Here is a 12174-nt window from a genome sequence, read left to right as displayed (position 1 = left end):
GCGCTTTCAGGTTCATTAAAACGTAAGCCGCTTCCTGACCTCCTCCTGACCTGCATTTGCATTCCCTTCGCCGAGTACAGACAGAACACACGCATGTCCGCCGAGATAAACCTGCAGATCAGATCCCTTCATGCTCTGCGGTCCACCCCCCGCTCCATGCTCTGCGGTTCCCCCCCCCCCCCTCCATGCTCTGCGGGTCCCCCCCCCGCTCCATGCTCTGCGGTTCCCCCCCCCCTCCATGCTCTGTGGTCCCCCCCCCCCTCCATGCTCTGCGGTCCCCCCCCCCTCCATGCTCTGCGGTCCCCCCCCCCCCCTCCATGCTCTGCGGTTCCCCCCCCCCTCCATGCTCTGTGGTTCCCCCCCCCCCCCTCCATGCTCAGTGGTCCCCCCCCTCATCTGCAGACAGGCAGGCCATGCTATAGTGCACAGGTGTCAAGCACAAGGCCCGCGGGTTGAATTCAGCCCTCCAGGCCATTTCATGTGGCCCTTGCACCTCTCCTGCAGCTATGGTGCCCCCCTTGTCCCAGCAGTGAGGACAGAACTCCTCCGCCAGATCCTGCACCTCTCTGTGCAGCTGCAGCCCCCCCTCGTCTCCATCTCCCCAAGTGACTCCTGTCCTCCTCCGGTCCTCCTCCAGTCCTCCTCCAGACCCTGCACATTCTGCTTTCCTGCTCCGCCCCCCCCCCCCAGGGGGTGTACTGTGTTGTTAGGGAGGGCGGGCTCGTCCTCTGTAGTATCTACTAATGGGGTCCCTATCTGCCTTGAATACAGACAGCAAAGCATCGATCATTAACACAGGCCAGCCACAGACAGTCCATACACGTGACAACCCGGGGCCCCCCCATTGGAAGAAGCAGCAGATGGACAGACCAGCATGAAGGGAGGGCTGACCCCAAGAGCTTACACTCAAAGTCAATATAGTCGGGCGAGTTGCACGAATTTAGATGCAGTCACACCACCAACCACCAAGAAGCAGCACTAGGCTGACCCTCATCTCCGAAGGCCAGTACTCGGGTGTCAGGAGGAGAGGGGCCCCGAGTATGGCGGGCAAAACAAGGTCTCATGAACACGACAGCCCGCGACCAATGCTGGAGATGGCGGGGACAGGACATGGAAGGGCCGGCTGATAGAGTGCAAGCTTCTGGGATCAGCAGTGCCAAGTGGAAGAGGATTATCAGAAGCGGAGATGTGCAGAACAAATCATAACCCACAACAGGAGCTCCGCAAATCAACACAGAAGGCAGAGCAAGGTGATAGGATGGATAGCCCACGCACCCCCCCCCCCAAAAAAAAAAAAAAGGAATGAGGAGGGACCCATGAAACAGAATTTGGTCAGAGGGGGCTGCCATGGACCGAGGACGACGGCAGGGGGGGGGGCAGCCATGGAAAGAGGACGACGGCGGGGGAGGGGGGGGGGCAGCCACGGACCGTGGACGACAGCGGGGGGGGGGGGGTGGGCAGCTACAGACTGAGGATGACGACAGTGGGGGGGGGGGGGGGGGGGGAGGGGCAGCCACGGACCGAGGACGACGGCAGTGGGGGGGAGGGGCAGCCACGGACCGAGGACGGCGGCAGTGGGGGGGGGGGAGGGGCAGCCACGGACCGAGGACGGCGGCAGTGGGGGGGGGGGGGGGGCAGCCACGGACAGGCCGACAGCTAGTAACAGTGAAGAGGACCCATCAAATAGAATTTGGGCAGTGGGGGGCTGCCACGGACCAAAACCAGCAGTGGAGGGCAGCCACAGACCAAGGAAGGCAGTGGGGGGCTGTCACGGATAGGCCGACAGCTAGTGACATCTAGTAACACTGAAGAGGACCCATCAAATAGAATTTGGGCAGTGAGGGTTGCCACAGACCAAGGAAGGCAGTGGGGGCAGCCACGGACCAAGGAAGGCAGTGGGGGCAGCCATGGGCAGGCCAACAGCTAGTGACGTCTAGTAACACTGAGGAGGACCCATTAAATAGAATTTCAGCAGTGGGGGGCAGCCACGGACCAAGGACGGCAGTGGGGGGCAGCCACGGACCAAGGACGGCAGTGGGGGGCAGCCACGGGGAAGGCGACAGCTAGTGACGTCTACTAACAAAATAGAACACGGCAGGCTGAAATAAGATCCCAAGGCTTGTACTCTGAATGCATTCAGAAAGACCACGGGTAGCCGATCAGCACGTGTCTCCAGCACTGGGGTGTCCTCCACAAATGAGATGTAAGAGGTTCTGGGCTGCATTTCCTTGCCGTGGTGGGACCATTGTACTGAAAAGTACTAGCAGTGACCGCAACAGACACACTGTGAAGAACGCCCTCCGTAGTGGTCACTACTAGTACTATTTAGTAGCACTGGTAAGGAAGAAGAGCCACCAACACTCAGCTGGAGTATACCATCTACCAATTCATGAAGAATCACCTGGGTCAAACACAACTGACACTTCGGGTCCATGCAAGGTCTCTTCAGTGGTCCTAAGTGTCAGCTGTCTGACCCCAAGTGATTCTTCATGAATTGGTAGGACCACTGAAGAAACCTTGCATGGGCATGAATCACCTGGGGTCAAACAGCTGTCACTTCGGGTCCATGCAAGGTCTCTTCAGTGGTCCTACCAATTCATCAAGAATCACTTGAGGTCAAACACAGCTGACACTTTGGACCACTGAAGAGACCTTGCAAGTGATTCATGCCCATGCCATGGTCCATGCAAGGTCTCTTCAGCGGTCCTACCAATTCATGAAGAATCACTTGAGGCCAAACACAGCTGACACTTCGGGTCCATGCAAGGTCTCTTCAGTGGTCCTAAGTGTCAGCTGTTTGACCCCAAGTGATTCTTCATGAATTGGTATGACCACTGAAGAGACTGTTTGACCCCAAGTGATTCTTCATGAATTGGTAGGACCACTGAAGAGACTGTTTGACCCCAAGTGAAGAATCACTTGGGGTCAAACAGTCTCTTCAGTGGTCCTACCAATTCATGAAGAATCACTTGGGGTCAAACAGTCTCTTCAGTGGTCCTACCAATTCATGAAGAATCACTTGGGGTCAAACAGTCTCTTCAGTGGTCCTACCAATTCATGAAGAATCACTTGGGGTCAAACAGTCTCTTCAGTGGTCCTACCAATTCATGAAGAATCACTTGGGGTCAAACAGTCTCTTCAGTGGTCCTACCAATTCATGAAGAATCACTTGGGGTCAAACAGCTGACACTTAGGACCACTGAAGAGTCCTTGCGTGGACCCAAAGTGTCAGCTGTTTGACCCCAAGTGATTCTTCATGAATTGGTAGGACCGCTGAAGAGACCTTGCATGGACCCGACCAATTCATGAAGAATCACTTGGGGTCAAACAGTCTCTTCAGTGGTCCTACCAATTCATGAAGAATCACTTTGGGTCAAACAGCTGACACTTCGGGTCCACGCAATATCTCTTCAGTGGTCCCTTGAGGAAAGGACCCTAAATGATGGCCGTGTTTGACCCCCAAGTGATTCTTCACAAAGAAATATACGTTCATCTTCAACCTACGTCTGGAGGCTCTTCTTCCTCGCCACAAATACAGGACAGCCAATGATACGAGCTCTCCATGAAGCTGCACATGGCCGCTACTCAAGAGCTTGCACTCTAGGAGTATTCAACGAGTCAAGAAAGCCCATCACACATGAGATGTGAAGGAATCAGCAATCAGCAGACCTGATTAAAAAAGCTGATCCCAAGAGCTTGCACTCTATATGAACATAGCAGGGCATACAGGCAGCAGAGAAGCCTGATGAGCACAGCAAGCAGCGCAGAGCAGACCCGTAGGTGGGACATTCCCAGACACCGCGGGTGCATTCAGGAGTCCCTGGCAGTAGAGATTTCAGTAGGGGCTCAAGCAGGAACACAGAGAAAGCAGCACAGGGCAGCTAGTCCCAGGAGCTTACACTCTACGTACATTTGTAGAGACCAGGGAATCCCATGAACAGGGGTAGAACACACCCACAGATTCTGGAGGATAAAGATCTGACCCGAGAAGCTGGCACTCTAAACAGATATAGAAAGGTCACTGTGGCACGGAGCATTCCAGACAGCAGATGGTGACTGATTAGTACAGAACAGTCAGTGACTCTCGCCAGCAGCACAGCAGAAGGGCCATCCAGGGAAGCCCTCACTAGGACCACGGTGAGAAAGGTTGGGGAGGTTCTTAGCACAACCAATGACTCCCGTCAGATGTTCAAAGAGCAGATTCAAGTAAGTGGACTCTGGCTGCATCCAGTGGTCCCTGTTAGTAAGGAGAAGTAGCGGTCCCTATTAAGGGGCTATCAGAACACAGAGAAAGCAGCTATCCCATGAAGCTTGCACTCTTCAGACATCTAGTGGACCCAGCGAGCCCTACAGCAGAGGACCACGGCAGGGTAGACAAAGACTCGTGGCACCAGCAGCAGAAGAAGAAACATCATCACAGAGCACACTCGGGGAAAGGACTCCGGGTGCATTCAAGAGTACCGGGGTTCCCCATCAATAAGGACTTCACTAGGAGGGGACCATCTCAGAAACACGATGGAAGCAGCAAAGAGCAGAAGACAACTACCCCCAGGACCTGAACCCAGAGAATCCCTACAGGCAACCCAAACAGAAGGGTAGGTTGCCCATACAGGGCCTACTACTAGCACAGCAGGAGGGCTACCCCCAGAAGCCTTGAGGAGCATCACAGCTAGTCCTGCTGCTGGTAGGAGTTATGAATGTCCTCTGCTAAGGACAGTTCCTCTATTTACCAATAGGGGTGCCTTGACCCTCCTAAATATCTTCTGGGGATGGCCCTTCAGCTGTGCTATTGGATATCCCCAATAGAAGGATATCCCCTCTATTTATTGAAAGGGGCCCCTTGGCCCTCCTGTAGGTTTCTAAGGATGGCCCTTCTGCTGGTACGAGTTATGGCTGTCCTCTGCTAAGGATAGCCCCTCTATTTATTGAAAGGGGCCCCTTGGCTCTCTTGTAGGCTTCTAAAGGATGGCCCTTCTGCTGTGATGCTGGTAGGAGTTATGGATGTCCTCTGCCAAGGATAGCCCCTCTATTTACTGAAAGGGGCCCCTTGGCCATCCTGTAGGCTTCTAAGAATGACCCCTCTGCTGTGCTGCTGGTAGGAGTTATGGCTGTCCCCTGCTAAGGATAGCCTCTCTATTTAGTAATTGGGATCCCTTGGCTCTCCTGAAGTTTTCTGGGGGATAGCCCTGTGCTGTGCTGCTGGCAGGACTCAATGCCCCTGATAAGTGGATAGGATAGCTATCCTCAGCACCGAGCAGCCAGAGTCTCCTACCCAGCAACTTGGCAAGAGGAAAGGTCCTAGAGGAACTAAGGCAGCCCAAGGGCCCTATTAGTGGGAGTGGGGGGGGGGGCTTATCCTTAGTACAGGGCAGCCGGTGACTTCAGCAAGCAGCAGAGCAGAAGGGCTATCCCTGGAAACATTTAGGAGGGTTATCCTCAACACAGGGCAGCCACTAACTCCTACCAGAAGCACAGGAGAAAGGTATCCCCGTGAAGTCTTTAGCAGGGTTAGCCCTTCTGCTGTGCTGCTGGTAGGAATCAATAATAAGGAGGGCTATCCTCAACATAGTGCAGCCACCGAGTCCTACCAGCAGCACAGGAGCAGCAAGCAGGACAGCCAAGGGGTCCCTATCAGTAAATAGGAAGTTATCCTTAACTCAGGATCCCTTCCTGCAGCTCAGTGGGAGAATTAACCAAGAAGCCCTGGAGGGCCCCTATTAGTGAACAGTGGAGTTATACATAGCATGGGGCCCCCCAGTATCCACCAACTGAGCAGGAGGGTGACCTCCAGAAACATTGCAGGGGTCCTATCTGCAGACAGGGGAAGGGGGCCATCCTCAGTACAGGGCAGCCAGTGGCTCTCAGCAGCACGGCAGGAGGACCATCCCTAGAGGCATTCAGTAGGACCAGGACTAGCTCTTCTGCTGTGCTCTTGTTGGGTCTCTGCCCCCTATTGGTGACCCTCCAGAAGCATTCAGGAGAACCAGGGACCCCATCAGTGAACAGGAAAGGATAAATCCCCAGCACTGGACATCCACTGCAGCACAGGAGGGGTGCTACCCCCAGGAGTGAAGCAGGAGGACCAGGACTATTATATCGGGAAAGGGCAACCCTCAGTACAGGGGAGCCAAGTGGCAGTTGTCAGCGGCACAGCAGGAGGGCTATCCTCAGGAGGTTTCAGGGCCACAAAGGCTATCAGGAGATACCTATAAGTGAATGGGGGGGGGGGGGGGGCAATCCTCAGCACAGAACTGTGGGGGGGGGGGGGGGTCGTGGACTGTCTTGGAAGAGAACAAGGGGAACCCCATTGGTAAATGAGGGTGGCTATGCTCAGCACAGGACAGCCAGGAACTTCCAGCAGCAGCACAGCAGTAGGGCCATCATCTACAGAGGCATTCAGGACAACTAGGGCTGGTCCTTCTGCTGTGCTGCTGGTGGGAATCTCTGCTCCCTGTGACTGACTCTCTGAAGGAAAACCCTATTAGTAAACAGAAAGAGGGGGCCATACTCAGCACAGGGCAGACACTGTGGCACGGGGTTGGGGGAGGGAGCTATCCCTAGAAATGGAGGACAGGGGGCCCTATTAGTAAATAAGGGGGGGGGGCAGGAACTCTCACCAGCAGCACAGCAGAAGGACCATGGCTAGCCCTGCTGATCTGATGCTGGTGGGAATCTCTGCTTCCTCATGAAAGGAACCCTATTAGCAAACAGAAGGGGGGGGGCCCAAGCTCAGCATAGGGCAGACACTGCAACATGGGGTTGGGGGGGGGGAGCAATCTCTAGAAATGAAGCAGAAGGAGCAGGGGACCCTATTAGTAAACAATGGGGGAGCTATACTCAGTACAGGGCAGCCAGAAACTCCCACCAGCAGCACAGCAGTAGGATCAGCCCCAGAGGCATTCAGGAGGATGAGGGCTGGCCCTTCTGCTGTGCTGCTGGTGGGAATCTCTGCACCCTCTGTGCGATTCCCCATTAGAAAGTGTGGGGAGGGGGCTATACTTAGCACAGGGCAGACACTGCAGCACGGGGGAGATGGGAGGGGAAGGCAGGGGGGCCCCCTATTAATAAATGGGGGTTAAGCTCAGGCCAGAAGAGCAACTGCAGCACAGAAGGAGGGGTATCCATAGAAATGAAACAGGAGGACCAGGGGGGGGTTTTATTAGTAAATAAGGGGGGCTATGCTCAGTACAGGGCAGCCAGGGACCAGCAGCACAGCAGAAGGACCATCATCCCCAGAGGCATTGAGGAGGATGAGGGCTGGCCCTTCTGCTGTGCTGCTGGTGGGAATCTCTGCCCCCTAGGAGCCATTTTTTGAAGAACAGAAGGGTGGGGGTCTATCCCCAAAAGCAGAGGAGGACAACCAGGTGTCCTATAATAATGGGGGGCTATGCCTAGCCAGGGATTCCCACCAGCAGCACATCCTGGGGTCCCTATCGCAAAATGGGGGGGCTATCCTCCGCATAGCCCCCCCCCCCTTACCACACCCAGTGACCACTGAGCAGCCATGGGCCCCTCAGGAAGCAGTAGTGAAGGCTGGGGGTGGAGGGGATGTGGGGGGGGGGGGGAAGATACCCAGAAATGAAGCAGGAAGACCAGGGGGGCCCTCCAGCACAGAGCGGCCATGTCTGACAGAACTCAGGAGCCCCCATATCACCTCAGAGGGGCCCCTCTAAAAGAAGCAGGAGCCGGCTGGTGCCAGGAGCTTGCACTCTACAGACCGGGGGGGGGGCAGAACAGAGCAGCCATGTCTGACAGAACTCAGGGGACCCCCATATCACCTTAGAGGGGCCCCTCAGGAAGCAGCACAGAGCAGGAGGCTAGTCCCAGGAGCTTGCACTCTACAGACCAGGGGGACCCCAGCACAGAGCAGCCATGTCTGACAGAACTCAGGGGACCCCCATATCACCTCAGAGGGGCCCCTTTGGAAGAAGCACAGGGCAGGAGGAGGCTTGTCCCAGGAGCTTGCACTCTACAGACCAGAGGGGGCCCCTAGCACAGAGCAGTCATGTCTGACAGAACTCAGGGGCCCCCCATATCACCTTAAAGGGGCCCCTCAGGAAGCAGCAAAGGGCAGGAGGAGGCTGGTCCCAGGAGCTTGCACTCTACAGACCAAGGGGGACCCCCAGCCAGCCATGCAGGGCTTGAGGGGGGGACCCCAGCACAGAACACAGGGATAACCCCAGAAGCTTACACTCTATTTACATTCAAAAGACTGGGGGGGCCCTATAGACCCCCCAATACAATGACTGAGGAGAGGACTACCCCCAGGAGCTGACACTCTGCCCCCCGCCCCGGGCCCAGGCCGGTCACTCACCCGTCCTCCGCACACCGCGATCTGCTCACACAAACAGCCGCGTCCGTGACCTACTTTCTACCCTCACTAAATGTCGCACCACTAACCTACTTTTCAGCCAATGACGTGAGCCGGCTCCACGGCTGCCCGTGCCAACCAATAGGGGAGCCCTCCACCGACAGCCAGCCAACCAGGGACCTCACTGGCGAGACGTCCCTCCCCCTTGCGACACTGCCTAGTCCCAGCCAATAAGGAAGACGCCTGCCTGCCCAGAGGGGGCGGAGAGCGGAGGCTCCGGGAAGCCATGTTGGCGGTGGCAGAGTGAGGGGGAGGGAAAAAAGATCGCAGCCGCCATGTTGCTGGTGGCAAAGTCTGTTGTTGCTAGGAGATCATGGTGCCAGTGTAGTCCTTGGTTCACCGAATACACAAAACATCGTTATTCTTCATCTATGAGGACCCTTTCACCCGGGCGTTCTGGATGTCCGTGTGTGATCTGTCCATGTATGGATGAAAAACCAACACTCATTTATTTCTATGGACTAACGGATGTAAAGGGTTGATCATCTGTTTACATCCGTTAATGTCCGTGTCTGTTAATATCCGTTTTTATTAAATAGAAGAAAACCCTATTTATCTTCCATTTAAAAAAATTGGATGAAAAATGGAATCAAACGGACCCAAAAAAGGATGAAAATGGATGTCAATGGAAAGAAACTGATGTAAGTGGACAAAAACGAATGTAAACAGACAAAAAACAGATGTAAACAGACAAAAAGGGATATAAACGGACAGAAAATGGATGAAAACAGATGAAAAACGGATGTAAACTGACAAAAAAAAGGATGTCAATGGACAGAAAACAGATGTAAACAGATAAAGACGGATGTAAACAAACAACAAATGGATGTAATCAGACAGAAAATGGATGTAAACGGACAGAAAATGGATGTAAACGGACAAAAATAAATGCAAATGGACAGAAAACAGATGAAAACAGACAAAAACTGATATAAACGGACCAAAAAACTGACGAAAAATGGATGCAAACGGACAGAAAATGGATGTAAACAAACACATGTAAACAGAAAATTGATTAAAGCAGACGAAAAACTGATATAAACGGACAGAAAATGGATGTAAATGAACGAGAAATGTATGTAAACAGACGAAAATGGATGTAAACGGACAGAAAACGGATGTAAACAGACAGAAAACTGATGAAAACAGACGAAAAACTGACGTAAATGGAGAAAAACTGATACAAGCGGACAGAAAACAGATGTACACGGACAAACAACGAATATAAACAGACAGAAGACGGATGTAAACAAACAGAAGACAGATGAAAATGGACAAAAACTGATATAAGCGGACAGAAAACAGATGTTAATGGACAAAAAAAAAATCGGATGTAAGCGGACAAAAACGGATGTAAATGGACAAAAAAAAGAATGTAAACGGATGAGAAATGGATGTAAACCTATATGAAACGGATGTAAACAGACTGAAAACAGGTGAAAAATGGATGTAAAAAGACAAAACTGATATAAACGGACCAAAAACGGATGTAAACAGACGAAAAATGGATGTAAACAGACAGAAAATGGATGTAAACGAATGAGAAATGGATGTAAACAGATGAAAAACGAATGTAAACTGACAGAAAATGGGTGTAAACAAACAAGAAACTGATGTAAACAGACGAAAAATGGCTGCAAAGAGATGAAAAACAGATGTAAACGGATGAAAAACTAATATAAACTGACAAAAATGGATGTAAACAGACAGAAAACAGATGTAAACAGATGAAAAACGGATGTGAACAGACAGAAAATGGATGTAAACGGATGGGAAACGGATGTAAACAGACAGAAAACAGATGAAAAGAAATGAAAAAATAGAGGTAAACATACAAAAACTGGTATAAAAAAGGACCAAAAACGGATATAAACGGACAGAAAACAGATTTAAACAGATGAAAAACGGATGTGAACAGACAGAAAATGGATGTAAACGGATGTAAACAGACAGAAAACAGATAAAAACAAATGAAAAAATAGAGGTAAACATACAAAAACTGATATAAAAAAGGACCAAAAGCGGATATAAACGGACAGAAAATGGATGTAAACAAATGAGAAACGGATGTAAACAGACAAAATGGATGTAAACTGACAGAAATGGATGTAAACAGACAGAAACGGATGTAAACAGATGAAAAATGGATGTAAATGGGCAGAAAATGGATGTAAACGAACAAGAAATGGATGTAAACAGATGAAAAACGGATGTAAACTGACAGAAAATGGGGGTAAAAGAATGAGAAACGGATGTAAACAAACGAAAAAGGGATGTAAAGAGATGAAAAACAGATGAAAAACTAATGTAAACTGAAAAAAATGGATGTAAACAGACAGAAATCAGATGTAAACAAATGAAAAAATAGATGTAACAAAAACTGGATGTAAACAGACAGAAACGGATATAACCAGATAAAAATGGATGTAAACGGACACAAAACAGCTGTAAACAGATGAAAAACAGATGAAAACCGGATGTAAACAGACAGAAAATTGATGTAAACGGACACAAACAGATGTAAACAGACAAACGGATGTAAACAGATGAAAAATGGATGTAAATGGACACAAAACAAATGTAAACAGATGAAAAACAGATGTAAACAAATGAGAACCGGATGTAAACAGACAAAAAACAGATGTAAAACAGACAGAAAACGGATGAGAAACGGATGTAAACAGACAGAAAACAGATGAATGGATGTAAACAGACGAAACTGATATAAACTGACTAAAAACGGATGTAAACAGACGAAAAATTGATGTAAACGGACAGAAGATGGATGTAAACGGACAAAAACGGATGTAAACATAGAGAAAACTGATTAAAACATGAAAAACGGATATACATTGACAGAAAATGGATGTAAATGAATGAGAAACAGATGTAAACAGACAAAAAACGGATGTAAACTGACAGAAAATGGATGTAAACGAATGAGAAACTGATGTAAACAGAAGAAAAATGGATGATAAGAGATGAAAAACAGATGTAAACAGTTGAAAAACTAATGTAAACTGAAAAAAATGGATGTAAACAGACAGAAAACAGATGTAAACAGATGAAAAAACGGATGAAAACGGACGAGAAACGGATGTAAACAGATAAAAAACAGATGAAAACAAATAAAAAAAATAGATGTAAACATACAAAAACTGATATTAAAAACCGAACCAAAAACCGGATATAAACAGACAGAAAATGGATGAGTAAACGAATGAGAAGCGGATGTAAACAGATGAAAAATGGATGTAAACACACAGAAAATGGATGTAAACTGACAGAAACGGATGTAAACAGATAGAAACAGATGTAAACAGAAGAAAAATGGATGTAAACGGACACAAAACATTTAAACAGATGAAAAACAGATGTAAACAGATGAAATCCGGATGTAAACAGACAGAAAATGGATGTAAATGGACGAGAAACAGATGTAAACAGACAGAAAACAGATGAAAAAAATATATGTACACATACAAAAACAGACGAAAAAATAGATGTAATCATAAAAAAAAGGACCAAAAAATGGATGTAAACAGACAAAAACTGATGTAAACAGAGATAAAACTGATTCAAACAGAGGAAAAACGGATGTAAATGGACAGAAAATGAATGTAGACGGACCAGAAACGGATGTAAACAGACGAAAAATGGATGTAAATGGACAGAAAATGGATGCAAACTGACAGATCTCTTTTGTTTTGCTTACATCCATTTTCAGCAGTTTTTTTGTCTGTTTACATCCGTTTACATCTGTTTTTTGTTTATACCCATTTTCAGCCTTTTTTCCGTTTACA

The 12174-nt window shown here is 49.5% G+C and overlaps 1 protein-coding gene across 1 annotated transcript in view; it reads right to left on the bottom strand.

The window, feature by feature from the left end:
- Positions 1–8423, bottom strand: part of LOC149431537 (basic helix-loop-helix ARNT-like protein 1) — a 78373-nt gene extending 69950 nt beyond the window's left edge. Inside the window, 1 exon segment of the mRNA XM_089665497.1 lies at positions 8315–8423. The gene's annotated coding sequence lies outside the window, so the exon portion shown is untranslated.
- Between the last annotated feature and the right edge of the window lie 3751 nt (positions 8424–12174).

This window comes from Staurois parvus, unplaced genomic scaffold (assembly GCF_062004578.1).
Source record: "Staurois parvus isolate SC_StPar_1 unplaced genomic scaffold, SC_StPar_1.0 ptg002219l, whole genome shotgun sequence".
NCBI classification, from domain to species: domain Eukaryota; kingdom Metazoa; phylum Chordata; class Amphibia; order Anura; family Ranidae; genus Staurois; species Staurois parvus.
This window is presented reverse-complemented; position numbering and strand designations above follow the sequence as displayed.